The sequence below is a fragment of the Acinonyx jubatus genome, chromosome E1, assembly GCF_027475565.1.
Source record: "Acinonyx jubatus isolate Ajub_Pintada_27869175 chromosome E1, VMU_Ajub_asm_v1.0, whole genome shotgun sequence".
NCBI lineage: Eukaryota > Metazoa > Chordata > Mammalia > Carnivora > Felidae > Acinonyx > Acinonyx jubatus.
In genome coordinates this window covers 47,764,613-47,780,445 of record NC_069397.1, presented here as the reverse complement: position 1 = coordinate 47,780,445, position 15,833 = coordinate 47,764,613, and the positions used below count along the sequence as shown (strand labels likewise).

The following is a 15,833-nucleotide window of genomic DNA, read 5'->3' as shown; positions in this document are numbered from 1 at the left end:
TTCTCCATTGACTTTATTTTCTTGCTTTCCAGGATATTTACATGAAGAATTGGCTTTTCCCCCTTGTAGATGATTCACAGTTAAGAAAAGAATAGAACTGCTTTATACTCCAACACAGACCCTAAGAGCCCAGAGAAAATTCTTCCACATCTATCAAAAGCAGCAGTCTCACCCAGCTGACAAGGACCCCGAAAGCCATCCAACAAAAGCCAGCCTATTTATAATTGAAGGTTTTTTATTGAACTATTTTGGGTTCCTGTTATATATTATCTCCACAAGAAACCAATCAGATTAAAATGAAATATTACAATGAAACAACAAAACTTCAGTTTTATTTAGAAAAAAAAAAAAAAAAGGCAACCTTCCAAACAAACATCCTAATCTCTCAAAGACAATGATAAGGCAATCTGGCACCTTTCAAAAGTCAAAGCGACTTTTAAGCACTGTTATTTACGTGAACAGAATTTTCTACAGATGTCAATGCAAATTTTTAAAAAAGAACCCTTTAAAAAAATAAATGTGTGAAACTTTAGAGTTTATATGGGATAAAACTTGTTTTCAACATTTTTAAGATTGAAAGCAAACACACACACTGCTTTTTGCAAGTAGTTTTGAACAAAACAATCGTCTTATGAAAGTACACATCTAACTGAGTACAAATTCAAACACTAAGCAAAAATCAGAAGATGAATTTTGAAGAGTCAGACAATGCATAGGCAAACATTTCCTCTGACACCACAAAACCCAAACGACTCACAGCACGAGGCAGGAGGAGTACCCTTCTGGTCGTCCCACACAGAAACACCAGAGAAAGGTCTGGTGTTTGTCTAGGAAAATGGACCAGTAATTCTTCTAGAAAAGGTACATTAAAAGAATCCTAGCAAGTCAAACAGATCTGAGGTCAAGTCCAAAGTGATCAAATAAGAGCTGAAAGATGAGTCAGCTACCAATTATTCAAGGAGACCAGTAAAGGTAGAAATAAGAAAGACAGATAAGGAAGCTTGTGGACAGAAGGCGTGGGTAATAAGGAGCCAGGAACCCAAATCAGAGTCTGGATGGAAATGAGGAAAGTGGCCATAGGCATGAATTGGTCCATAAAGCCAACTATCTTGTGATGAAGAGCTGCTTCTATCTTTTGCTCATGGAGCCATATCTGAACCAGCATGTGGCTAGATTAGCTGGGTCATGACATGGAAAGCAAACAATTCCTTGCACAGGTTCAGAGAATTCAGAACTGGAATTGGAATCTCGGTTCTGCAACTTGTGGCCGTGTAACCCTGAGCTGGGGGTTAATTCCTCCAAGCTTCAGTATCTCAAACTATACTAAGGGAATAGGCCTTCGAATGAATTAACGCAGAGTAACGTGGGAATTAAGGTTGATAATGTATGTCCAAGTACCTGACACGTGGTAGGTGTAATATAATATCTCCTTCCATTAGGTCAATACATACTGAACACGCTTCTCAGTTGTTTTAATTTACATCGAGTATTTCCAAGAAGTTACCTGAGCACAGAGCAGTGCAAGACAGAGAATCCATGTTTGCTAGTCTTACAAAAATAGAGAAGATAGTTACTTTGACCTATGACATTGAAAGTGTCAACTTTCAACAAGAATGATTCTATAAAAAATTCTTGTATTGCCTGATCAAATTGTTGGGGTGGAAATGAGACGGGACAGAGGGTAGTAAACAAAGTAATCATTGAAAACACAGAGAAAAGGGGACACAGAATCCGAAGCAGGCTCCAGGCTCTGAGCTGCCAGCACAGAGCCCGATGGGGGGCTCAAACTCCTGAACCCCAAGATCATGACCTGGGCTGAAGTTGGATGTTCAATCGACTGAGCCACTTAGGTGTCCCTAACATTCACTCTTATCAAAGGAGCAGCATCGGCATTATTTCTCCAGGGAAGACTTTTTGAGACCAGAAACCAAGTTGTTGGCTCTGGTGTATTCTCATATCTCCCTACGTTTCCCTTCTCAGCACAGTCATCAAACATATTGTTACCACACGTACAATATAAGAGCAGTTAAGGGCACAGGTTTTGGAGTCACACTGGGCTTGAATCTCGTCTCTCCAATTACTGAACCTATCTGTCGAAGCCTCCACAAAGGGAATGGCTGCACTTCTAGGGGATGGTGAGAGGGGACAGCGAGATAAGCCTTTACAACAATGCTTGACACTTTGTGCAATAAACGCTGGCCATTTTTGTTACTAGTCAGTAAGGGTGATCAGGGCAAGGAGTGTTTAATACCAGATGTTTGGCGCATACGGGCTGTGGTGCTCCCCAAAGCAACGTAGAATGTGTGTCCCTTATTGGACACTCAGTGGAGTTGAAAACCCAGAAAATTCATACACTTGGAAGGCAGTTGTGATTCTGTTTCTTACACATAGGTGGTCTTTGCCGTGCCCAGTTATTTGCATTGATTTTCATGGTTTCGTTAGATGAGCCCAATGCCCCAACAGCACAGTTAAATTTTCAGTTAGAACAGTACATCTCCTGGGGTGAAGAATGGTAAACGGTTTTCTGATTTGTAAAAAGTTTATGGTCTTCTTATCAAGTTATAAGAATTTTTATATGTGTTTGACAAGAATCTTTTATTAAAAAATCCTTTAGAAGATCACACATTGTGCAGATATTTTCTCCCAGTCTGTGGCCTTTTTATTTTCTTAAGAGTGTCTCTCCAAGAGCAAAAATTTTAAGTCCAGCTTACCAATCTTCTTTTCTTTCATAGTTTATACATTTTAAGTCCAATCAAAGAAAATTTTGCCTAAACCAACATCAGTAAGGTTTTCCCTTAGGGTTTTATTTCTACTTTCATCATTTACGTGTAGGCCCATGATCCATTTGACAATACTTTTGTATCCTAAGTTCGAGGTATATGCTGAGGTTGTTCCCCACCCCCCACCCCCACATAAATATCCATTTGTTCCAGAACTATTTGTGGAAAGACCATCCTCTCCTCATGCATTATCTTAGCACATTTCTATAAAAAATCAATTGGTTATACCTGTGCAGGTGTATTTTGGGATTCTTCATATTGACGCATTGATTGGGAAGTTTTCCTTACACCAATACCACCTTCTCTTGATGGCTGTAGGTTTCTACTTAGTCAAAAGCTCGAGCAGTGGGCATCCTCCAACTTTACCCTTTATCAACATTGATTTGGCAGTGCTTTGCATTGTCAAGTAGAATTCAGAGTCAGCCGGTCAATTTCAACACAGAAAACTGCTGAGATTTTTATTTGGGTTGCACTTAACCGAAGGATCAACTTGGGGGAGAAATGACATTCCAACAAAGTCGCATCTTCTCACCCATGAGTTTGATATTTCTCTCCCCTTATTGAGGTCCTCTTCAGTTTATGTCACCAATGTTTTCTAATTGTCAGTGTAGAGATCCTGTACACGTTTTGTTAAAATCTGAAGTAGTCCATCTCTCTGTTGCCATTTTAAATGGTACTGATTTTTGAAAATTCAAATCATTATTACATAACACATTACTAGTATGCAGAAATCCAACTGAGCTGGTACCTTGTGACCTGGCTCAGTTTACCTATTCTGGCAGGGGTTTTTTTGTTTATTCGTTTGTTTTTTTGTAGGTTCCTTTCGATTACTTCAGACAGATGACATGTTACCTGCGAATAAAGACGGTTTTACGTCTTCCTGATTTATATGCTTTTTCTTTTCTTTCTTCTGATTTATTTATTTATTTATTTATTTATTGGTCTTTTTTCACTGACTAGGATCTTCAATATAAAATAGAATTATAGGGGGAGAGGGGAAAATGGGTGATGGGCATTGAGGAGGGCACTTGTTGGGATGGGCACTGGGTGTTGTGTGTAAGCAATGAATCACAGGAACCTACCCTCAAAACCACGAGCAGACTGTATACACTGTATGTTAGCCAACTTGACAATAAATTATATTAAAAAATTAAAAAATAACCCCCCCACACATGCACACATACACACACACACAAATACAATAAATTGGAATTATAAGTGAGAATGGACATCTTTGTCTTCCTACCAGTCTTAAGGAAAAATCATACAGTCTGTCACCATTAAGTACACTTGTAGCTGTAGGTTTTTCTTTTTCTAATATTTGCTCTTTATCCTACTTTTCTGAGAGTTACCATAGATGGGAGTTAAACTCTGTCAAGTGCTTTTTAAGCATTTACTGAGATAGTATCATGGTCTTCTTTTTTAGCCTTTTAATATGGTAAATTACATTGACTGATTTTTGAATGCTGACTCAACTTTGCATTGCGGGGATAAATGCCACTTGGCCATGATGTGTTACCCTTTTTCTACATTGCTAGATTTGACTGGTTAATATTTTGATAAGGAACTTTTTGTGTCTGTAGTCTTCTTTCCGTAAATTGTCCAGTTTTGGCATCAAGGTAATGTTAAGTTCATATGCTGAGAAGGGCTTCTCCTCTTCTATTTTCCGAAAGAGTTCATGTTGAATGGTATTATTTCTCCCTTGAATGTTTGATAGAATTCACCAGTATAGTCATCTGGGTTAAAAGGTGCTTGTTTATTCATTTATTATTTATTGCTTATTATTCATTTATTATCTCAGGCTAATTCCATAAAAAGACTGTGGAAGTGGTTGCTTAGCGAAGTATTGACAGAGGCCTGGCAATTTCCAGAGAGTGCTAGTATAGTTACTTGCATAGAGACTAACAATTACAGATTTATGAAAGCAAAAATTAAAATGTTACCTGGCTTATGTTTTTCTTAACTCAAAAATATTTTGTGTGTGATTAGAAAATATAGGTGGTAATTTATATATGCATTAATATGTAATGAATTTAGATGAAAGATAATATTAAAAGCTATTTTACAAATACAAAATTATAAAGGGGATTCGTACATACTAATTAACAGTTAAATATAAACATTCAGCACATTGACCAGTGCTCTTCATTTAATTAGGTGATTAATGAAACTACCTAAGTCATAAGAACAAAACGAAAATATCACCTAAATTAAAAATGTTACCAAACAGTGGCTGAAACACTTGACGTGAAGATGTGTAAAAAGCTGAAACAACCAACAGCTGTTTAAATGAACACGATTACAAAATGGTTTCTTTCGAAGTAACTGTCTCTTTTCCTTCTTGAAAGATCTAATCCGGGGCACCTGGGTGGCTCAGTCAGTTAAGCGTCCGGCTCTTGGTTTCAGCTCAGGTCATGTTGGTCTCATGGTCCGTGGGTTCAAGCCCCACATTGGGTTCTGCGCTGACAGCGTGGAGCCTGCTTGGGATTCTCTCTCTCCTACTCTCTCTGCCCCTCCCCCACTCTCTCTCTCTCTAAACAAATAAATAAAACTTTAAAAAAACAAAGAAACAAAGAGAGCTGATCAAAGCCAACATCAGACTCCTTTCTTTTTCTGTATTTTTTCTAAATGTTTCTTTTTTTTTTTTTTTGTAATTTGAGAGAGACAGAGAGACAGACAGAGAGACAGAGAGACACTGGGGGAGAGGGAGAGGCAGAGGAAGTCCTAAGGAGGCTCCTGGCCCAGCATGGGGCCCAACACAGGGCTCAATCCCATGACCCTGTGATCATGACCTGAACTGAAATCAAGTTGGAGGCTCAACCAAGTCAACCAGGCACCCCCAGACTCTTTTCACGTTCGTGTACATCCCTGCTCACATGATTTTTAAAAATCTAAGATTCCCCCAAGAATTGCCTATCAAAAACTGTGCTGTTTCTATCTTCTGAGTAGTGAAGACTGGGTCTCCAGCATTGGCCAATTCTGACTTGGTTCTATTCCCAAGGTCTCACAGAGTATTTAAAAAACAACAGCAGCAACAACAAGAACACTGATTTTCACATCTGGAGTTTTTATTAAAATGCTGTCTAATTCCTTGGCCATATAAGGCACATTTTAAAAAGATGGTGCGGGGTGGTTAAAAGTCATGCCAAACGTCACTCTGACTGGAAACTTTCATAGTGTTTTATTTTCAGCTTATAACCTAATAAACACAGATAACATGGAGCTTCTAGAGATCCTGCCAAATATAGTCCAATGACCCTGGATGAGCTCTTCATCTAATCTGAGCTGACACTATGTTGGGGCTAGTTTATTCTCAGCTACACTGTATAGAAATAAGCTAACGTATAATTTTTTAAAATCTGTGTTAAAATATATTGTTGCTCTTTAGGTCCCTATCTTCACTCTGTATCCTCCATACTTCAAGTGTTCCCTAGCTCACATTAACTTGAATATGAAGTTCCACTGAATTAAGCTGGTAATATGGCAATTTGCAGAATAATCCAGAGATTCAGATGCTAATGCGATATACAATGTGATTTGTATATGGGATTACACGTTTAGTTTTCCTTCATTGAAAGTCGTTCTAAATGTACAAATACATTTACTTTGCATACATCAGATAGGTAGCCAGCCATTCATGTATATGCTGTGAAAAGGTCGTTGATTTATTTATTTTAAATGCTTACTTATTTTTTGAGAGAGAGAGAGAGAGTGGGGGAGGGGCTGAGAGAGAGGGGGACAGAGGTTCTGAAACGGGCTCCGCACTGACAGCAGACAGCCGGATGCCAGGCTCACAAACTGTGAGATCATGACCCAAGCCGAAGTTGGATGCTTAACCAACTGAGCCACCCAGATGCCCCTGTGAAAAGGTTTTTTAAGCTTTTTGTTAAAAATAGCCAAGACTTGATTGCAGATCAAAAGTCACATATTTGACAGTAATGTCAAAATCTTCAATAGTTTCAGCTGTATAGAAATAGAAAATGGGGGCACCTGAGTGGCTCAGTTGGTTGAGCATCTGACTCTTGATTTTGGCTCCGGTCATGACGCCAGGGTCGTGACATTGAGCCCCATGTCAGGCTCCACACCGAGCATGGAGCCTGCTTAAGATTCTCTCTCTCTCCCTCCCTCCCCTACTCATACTCTCCTCTAAAATAAAAAATATATTATAATATAATAAAATAAATATAATGTAATATAATAGAATATGATATAATATGATATAAAAACAAAGATAAAATTAAAAAATAGAAATAGACAATTAACAAAAGAAAAACTAAGCAGAAGCAAAACTTGAAGAATCTACTCAAGAAGTCCAACAAATAGGGCAAATGCTTGGCAAACCTCAATTTTGTTAGCTTTCTCCTCAAGGTTAATATTGTGGGACTTTTTTTAAAAAAGTTTTTTAAATGTTTATTTATTTTGGAGACAGAGAGAGAGCAGAGCACGAGAAGGGGAGGGGCAGAGAGAGAGGGAGACACAGAATCTGAAGCAGGCTCCAGCCTCCGAGCTGTCAGCACAGAGCCCGACGCGGGGCTCAAACTGACGAGCCGTGAGATCATGATGTGAACTGAAGTTGGATGCTTAACCGATTGAGCCACCCAGGCGCCCCTGTGGGACTATCTTATAACAAGGTTATTCTGGGACATTCCTATTTAATCTCCTTTACATGACTTGAGACCAAATGATTTCTACTCCAGAGAAAACACTATTATGAAAGGTTTTGGTTAGTTAGCACGGTAGCATTTGCCTAGTGAGGATTCAAGTTTTATTCAAGTAAGCACTATCTGGTCAGTAATTTATTTGATCCCAACTAATTTCAGGAACCTTCTAAGAACTTTTATGAGTTCTTAAGGACTTCTGGAGCTTGCATTGATTTCTAATATATTATATCTCATGGTAACAGTTCCACTATTTTTAGAAAAGTTGAACTCAATATGTACTACAATTCCATTTTAAGAAACTATCTGATAAAAATGTTATGTTTCACAAGACTGTTGAGGATGTTAACCACATTATATACTGACTTCTTTGTGAGAACCTCTAGTAAATTTTTCTCTGAAGATTTCAATTGCAGGAACTTGAACTAATTAATTTTCAAAATCTGACTGCACTGAATCTTGTTCTAATTATGATGCTCTCTTTACATTTGTTCCTGGAAAATGTAGTCAAATTGAGGTTGCTTTCTAGGTATACAAACCCTTGTATCATGAATTGTTTTTTTCACAAGCCTTACCTCCACCTTTAGTTTATTTTTTTCTTTTCTTTTCCTTTAGAGTTGAATCCTTACTCTAAAAAACTTGCATTTAAAAAGTCACCTTGGGGCACCTGGGTGGCTCATCTGGTTAAGTGTTCAACTCTTGATTTCGGCTCAGGTCATGATCTCATGGTTGTGAGACTGAGCCCCGCATCAGGTTCCACACTGGGCTGGGTATGGAACCTGCTGAAGATTCTCTCTCTCTCTCCCTCTATCCTTCTCCCACTCACTCACTTGCTCTCTCTCTCTCCCTCTCTCTCTCTCTCTCAAAAAAAAGTAACCTTGACTTCCAATATTTTCTTTCCTAAAGACATGAAAAACTAAAAATGAAAATTAAAAACAAAATACCACCCTCAGCAGAAGTTAAAGCCAGAAAATGCCGAAACTTCAAAGGAACTGATTAAAAAAATAATAGTAGTGTTGAAGGCAAGATTCACCAATGGATGCCAAAATTAGTGGAGGCAAGTCTGAGGAGGGATAGAACATTTCTCAAAGAACCTCCACAAGGTAGTTTACATATCAAAGAGAATACATAAGGGAAACCCGGCAGATAGCACCTTAAACAAGTGATCAATGTCACCGTCACCAGTGGTAAAATATTTCGGTATCATGCGCCCCTTGATATAATGCACTTGAGAAAGGAAGAACATCATTTCCGTAGTATTCTTGCCAAAAATGCCTAACCTCAGTGCAATCATGAAAAAACATTAGGCAGACCCAAAGTGAGAAACAGCCTAGAAAATAACTAGTACCCTTCAAAGATGTCAAGGTCAAGAAAGAGACGAAGACTGAGAAACTGCCACAGACTGGAGGAGACGAAAACGACATGGCTACTACACGTGGCGGTAGATCCTAGAACAACGCAAAAGGAACCCTCGCGGGAAAACCGGTGAAATTCAAATAAGCCCTACAGTTATTACCAGTGCAAATGCATTCTGCCAACGTTAAAGGATCTTACTGTTCATTTCCTCATTTTATTGGATGTACCATTGATAAATAGATGTTGACACAGGGTAAGCTGGGTGAAGGGTGCATGGGGATTTCTCTGTACTATTTTTACAACATTTCAGCAAGTGTAAATTAAGTTTTAAAATAAAAAACGTTTCAAAAATTCACCGTCAATCTTTTTTATAAGTAAGGTTTTCCTAATTACTGTTTGACATTCTTTCAATTCGCCCTAAGCTCATGGCTTCCCATTATATCCCCTTGGACTGCCTCCGAAATTTCTTCCTGTCTAGTGCCAATCCAAATATTGTACTTCAAGGATCACCTCCTCTATAAAACATCCTCTGAATATTACAGACCTTCTCAGATTTCCCAGCATTATACACTAATCTAGAATTTTATTATGCAGAGTTATATAGTTTTTAAAGTTCTTTTATGCTTGTACTTCTCATTATTGCTACAATAATAAAAGCTTCCAGAAAGCAGGGACAAAGTTACCTTCCTTTTTAGGATCAGCACTGAGCTAAGTATATAGTAAATGCCTGTTAAATATATGTTGCCTCATTCACCCACAAATTATTAAGGTAACTGGAGATGTGGACGTTCAAAATACCCATATACTTGTGAAAGGTAAGGCTTGTGAAAAAATCAATGATCTTGGTGCCATTAGACATCAAATATGGGACTAAATGGGCCATCCATTATGACCTAAGTATGGCAATTCTAATAATTTCTTAATCTCAGGAAGTCTCTAAAATGGATGACACTTTCAATCTAATAAAATAGTCTGGGTTGAATAAACACCATCATCCACATTAGAATTGCAATCATTAATAGAATTATAGGCCTAAATTATAACTCTTTAAAAGCTCATTGGAAGATCTGTTAAAATCCCTTATTCAATAATGATATTAGATGTACATTAACATAAGCAGCTGTCACAAATAGATTCAAAGATATCAAACTTTGATGAGATATTTTCCATGACCCAGGGTTGCTTCCTCAGAGTATCCCTAGGATGTCTACTGATCTATTAAATTCACGCAGTGGGAACAAATGTCCATTTTCTTTGCCAAGTAAATACCATAGATGAATATTAAAAATTGTTCTGTTCGCCAAAATTCACATCTGCACACACTTAAAAGTGTAGCTTTTCTTTTTTCAATAACAGTTTGTAATACATTCTGGAAAATACGAAAAATATTATACAATACACCTGGCTGGTTAGTCAGCCATAAGTGCAATGATAGGGCCTATATTATTATTGGAATTGATTAGTATACTCTAAATTGTGGACACATGTATATCTCTCTCTCTATGGATGAGATATATTCCCCAAAAAGTTACTTGAAAGAGAGCTGGTTGTGAATCAGAATATAAAGTTCAAAATACACTCTAATGATGTAAGGGACCAGTTAAAAAATATTTTTGAGGAAAAAAAAAGAAAAAAATATTTTCAAGGGGAATGTTATGTCAAACATGGAAGTTAAAAAGATTTTCTACACAATTTGGTGATTCCAATACTTAAAAAAAAAACTTATCAAAGTAATATTGTTTTTTTAAAAAGTCATTCATTCACTAAGAAGGACATATCAAAATGGTTTTTTGTTTTTACCAATTTTTCAGATGAGGTCAGGTGCATTCAGGGTGGTATAGCATAGACTTTTCTTTTCTTTTTTTTTAACCAATTTTTCAATATGTGTGTAGAAGACCTACATTTCTGGCCTGACTTCAATATTGTTACATTTATAAAATTTTTATTATTTTATTTTATTTTATTTTATTTTATTTTATTTTATTATTTAACATTTACTCATTTTTGAGAGTGAGAGAGACAGAGCATGAGCAGGGGAGGGGCAGAGAGAGAGAGAGAGAGAGAGAGACAGAGAATATGAAGCAGGCTCCAGGCTCCGAGCTGTCAGCACAGGGCCCGACGTGGGGCTTGAACTCACGGACTGCGAGATCATGACCTGAGCTGAAGTCGGACACTTAACCGACTGAGCAGCCCAGACACCCCTAAAAATTTTATAATTTTAAATAGCAGAGGCTCTCAATCGAATGTGATATTTAGAATATATTCATAAATTATATTATTTTAAACATTTTAAAATCATTTTGATTTTTAAAAAGGATGATCAATATGGGAAGTCAAGACCAAGAATAATTTGCATCTTAAAAAGAGGTATTTGAAAATACCCATGACTTTGCCTATCATATGTTTGTTTGTATTATTGTTATTTTTAAAAATCATATACATATCACTGGACATAACAAAATAAACTGGGAAATTACAAATGCGCCTGCCTCCACATCCTATATGCATTTTCTCCGATTGGTGTAATCTCATTTGATTTTTCTTAGGTTAGGTTTGTTTTGAGAAGTCATTTTCTAAAAGTCACCAGTCTAATAAAATAATTATGTCAGTGAGAGTGTTGAGAAATATCTTGATATATTTTGCTTCATTAAAAAAAGAAACTCACAAGGAAAATTATTAAATAACAGGTACTTCTCTGATTATGTAGAAATCCCAAAGGATCTATAAAAAAAGAAAGTAACTAGAACTAAGAAGTGAGTTTAGGAAGTAGAAAGGTCATAGGCCACAAGATCAATATTAAAAAATCGACTGTATTTTTATATATTAGCAACCAACAACTGGGAATTAAAGTTAAAAACATGAAATGGTTAGGTATAAATCTAACAAGATAAATGCCAAATCTGTATGCTGAGAGCTATAAACCTTGATGAAAGAAATTAAAGAAAACCTGAATAAATGGCAAGATAGTCTATTTTCATGGATTGGAAAATTCAATATCATTAAGATTTCATTTCTTTCCAAACTCACAAACATAGTCAACACAGGTTTTTAAAAACCCCAGCAGTATTTTATGCAGACTTTACTATGCTGATTCTAAGAAAAGCAAAGGAACCACCATAGGCAAAACGTTCTTGAAAAAGAACAAAGTTGGACAACTTACAGCACCTGTCTCCTAGACCAATTATAGAACTACATTAATCGACATCCTGTCGTATTGGAAAAGAACAGTCATGTATATCAATTGTACAAAATTAGAGTCTAGCAGCACACTACATATTTATGGTCAATTGATTTTCAACAGGCTGCAAAGGCAATTTAACAGAGAAAAGATAGTCTTTTCAACAAATAGTGCTGAAACAATTGAATCGTTTTTTTACATTTATTATTTTTTCTTTTATCTTGAGGGAGAGAGAGAGAAGGCCAAGCAGGCTCTGCACTGACAGCACAGGGCTCAAACAGGGCTTGAACCCATGAACCATGAGATCATGACCTGAGCCGAAATCAAGAGTCGGACGCTTAACCAACTGAGCTACCCAGGCGCCCCCGAAACAATTGAATCTTAATCTGTGCCTTGCACCATTCCCCAAAACTGACTCAAAATGGAGCACAGATCTAAATATAAAACTTAAAACATAAAACTTCCGCAAGGAAACAGGAGAAACTCTACGTGACTTTATGTCGGGCACAGATTTCTTAGATATGACACCAGAAATGTGATCTGTAAAAGAACAAAGTGATAAATTAAACCTCATAAAAATTAAGAAACCCTGCTCTCTGAAAGGCACTATTTAAGGATGAGAAGTTAAGCCACTGACTGTGAAAAGTGTGTGCAAGTCATACATCTTACAAAGGCCTGGTATCCAGATAAAGAACTATCAAAATTCAATAAAAATTGAATTTCATATAAAATCAGAAAAACATTTACGCTTTACCAAGAGAGACAGTCAAATGACACATACCTGAAGATGTTCAACATTATTAGTTATTAGGGAAACACATAAGCCATGTGACACAGCCGTTAGGATAGCTAAAATGACATTACAAATTCAACAATATCAAATGCTGGTGAGGATACAGAGCACCTAGAACTCATAAATGCTGTCCGAATGCAAAATGATACAGCCAATTTGGAAAACAGTTTGGCAGCTTCTAAGAAAGTTTAAAAATACAGTTATGGGCGCCTGGGTGGCTCAGTCAGTTGAGTGTCCTAGTTGAGCTCAGGTCACAAATCTTGCGGTTCCTGAGTTCAAGCTCTGCATTGGGCTCACTGCTGTCAGCACAGGGTCTACTCCAGATCTTCCGTCCCCCTCTTTCTCCGCCTCTCCCCCGCTCACGCTCTCACTCTCACTCTCAAAAATAAATGAACATTTAGAAAGCATACATATAAACAGTTAGCATGCAACTCAGCGATCCCACTCCTTGTTGTTGACCCAAGTGGAATGAAAAATTTATGTTCCTACAAAACCCTTACATGAATGTTTAACCACCCAAATATTTCTCAACTAGCGAAGGGACAAAGTTGGTACACATGTGCAGTGGAATATTATTAGCAATAAATAAGAATAGACTGCTGCTACACACAAGAAGATAAATGAATCTCAAATGCATGATGCTAAAGGGAAAGAAACCAGACACAAAGGGCTATAAACAGAATGATTCATTTATATAACATTCCAGAAGAGGCGAATCTAATAGTCACAGAAAGTAGATGAGTGGTTACCGGGAATTGGGGCTAAAGGAAGTGGGATTGACAACAAAGGGTCTGGAGAATATTCGAGGTGGTGGAATAGTTGTTCATCTTGATTGTGGTGACGGCTTGTCAAAAGTTGCATAATGAAACATCATCAGTAGGTGAATTATATCTTGATAAAAAAAAATGTTTTTAAGAGAAGACACCTGATATGGGAAAAAGCCTGATGTCTTCTGGAGCTGGTATAAGAAGGAGTAAGACAAGGACAGGTCACATCTCTGAATGAGGACAATGAGTTCACCAGGTCTTCCTGGCAGAGAGAAAAAAACACACGTAAAGCTGTGAAGGCAGAATGCTTCTGGACTCTTTGTGGAAAAGGGAACCTGGTGGGGTGGGCGCACAGCACAGGTTGTGTCTGTGGTGGGGAGACAGCTGAGAAAGGTAGACGATGATCCCAACTCACACTTGTTTTCATGGCAATTAGAGAGACAAAACAAATCCAAACCAAGTGTTGGTTGGGGCATCTGAGTGGTTCCGTGGCTTAAGTGTCTGACTTCGGCTCAGGTCATGATCTCACGGTCTGTGAGTTCGAGCCCCGCGTCGGGCTCTGCACTGACAGCCCGGAGCCTGAAGCTTGCTTCACATTCTGTGTCTCCCTCTCTCTCTGCCCCTGCCCCACTCACTCTGTCTCTCAAAAATGAATAAATGTTAAAAAAAAAATTTTTTTTTATATCAAGTGTCAGCAACGATGTGGAGAAACTGGAACCCTCATGCACCTGCCAGTGGGAATGGAAATAAGGCTCCAGCTACGGAAAAGAGTACGGAGGGTTCCTCCAAAAAGTTAAAACAGAATTACCACCTGGCCCAGCAATTCCACACTGAGTATTATACCCAAAATAATTGAAAGCAGAAACTCAGACAGATATTTGCACACCCAGATTCATAGTAGAATGAGTCACAACAGACAAAAAATGGAAGCAACCGAAATGTCTACTGATGGGCCAAATGGGTAAACAAAGTGTGGTGTATCATACAGTGGAGTATTATTCAGCCTTTTTTAAGAAAAGGAAACTCTGGGGTGCCTTGGTGCCTCAGTCAGTTAAGCGTCCAACTCTTGATTTCGGTTCAGGTCATGATTTCATGGTTCCTGAGATCGAGCCTGGCATTGGGCTCTGGGCTGACAGTGCAGATCCTGCTTAGGACTCTCTCTCTCTCTCTCTCTCTCTCTCTCTCTCTCTCTCTCTCCCAAAATAAATAAACTTTAAAAAAAGAAGCATTAAAAAAGGACACTCTACGCATGCTACAACATGGATAAACCTTGAAGACCTTGTGCTAAGTGAAACACACCAGTTACAAAAAGATAAATACTGTTTGATTCCACTCTCAAGAGGTACCGAGGGTCACCAAGTCCATAGAGAGAGAAGGTAGAATGCTGGGTGCCAAGGGCTAGGGGAGGGAGAAATAGAGAGTTAGTGCTTAATGGGGACAGGTCAGGTTTTGCAAGGTGAACAATCTACCTTGTCCAGAAGGTCCTGCTGGTTTCTACCCCTCCCCCAAAGACTTCCTGGGAGTTCCTCAAGTCATGCTGGCCAACAGACCTAGACAATGGCTCCGATTTCAGTTAAATGTAATCACAATTTCGTTTGTTCCCATTATCTCTGCCCCATTAAAGGAAATCTCTTTGAGGGGAGAGGCTGTTTTCATATTGCCAGTGCCTAATCCGGCCCAGCAATGAGATTTGTGTGTGTGCTTTTTCTTTTTGTAAAGTAAGCCGTGATTCCCAACATGGGGCTGGAACTCACGACCTCAAGATCAAGAGTTGCATGCTCTACCGGCTGAGCCAGCTAGGCGCCCCCGAGATTTGTTTTTTAAAAAGATCCCTGTCTCAGGAGCAGAGAGAGTGTCTCTGTCTTACCTTCTTCTCTCTGAGGTCAGATGGTCATGTGTCCCTCAGACTACCCGCCTGCTCAGTCTCAGGACCAAAACCATCTTCTCCTTTCTTCCCTAGCAGACCCGGGGTCTGGCTTTCCTTGGGGGAGGAGTAGTCTAAAGTCAGAGAGGCCCACATTTCCTTTGGCACTCATCAGGGTTGCAGGAGCAAAAGTGAGAGCCCTTCGAGCAGGCTGCAGCTAGGCAATCAAGCTTTGCTTCTGCTTTTCTTTGAAGCCCCCCTGCCCTGATGGAAAGATGACCTGGACCAGGGGAAGGGTCTTTGAGAAGCTCCCAACCTCACAGGCAAGGCTGAGGAGGGACTGGTGGCATCACAATCATGCCACTCAGTTTCTGACGTCAGCTAATGTGACACCAGGACTGAAGGGCCGGCCGGCACATCCTTTTTTGTGTGCAACT

General features: G+C 38.6%; 1 protein-coding gene and 1 long non-coding RNA gene across 13 annotated transcripts in view; both read right to left on the bottom strand.

Moving 5' to 3' along the window:
* Positions 1–15,833, bottom strand: part of CEP112 (centrosomal protein 112) — a 468,883-nt gene that overhangs the window by 179,044 nt on the left and 274,006 nt on the right. The gene's annotated exons all lie outside the window — the stretch shown is intronic.
* Positions 343–15,644, bottom strand: LOC128313417 (uncharacterized). Its single transcript, XR_008294089.1, has 2 exons — positions 7,321–15,644; positions 343–7,280 (listed from the first exon to the last, which is right to left on the bottom strand). It is a non-coding gene; the product is annotated as an uncharacterized LOC128313417 (long non-coding RNA).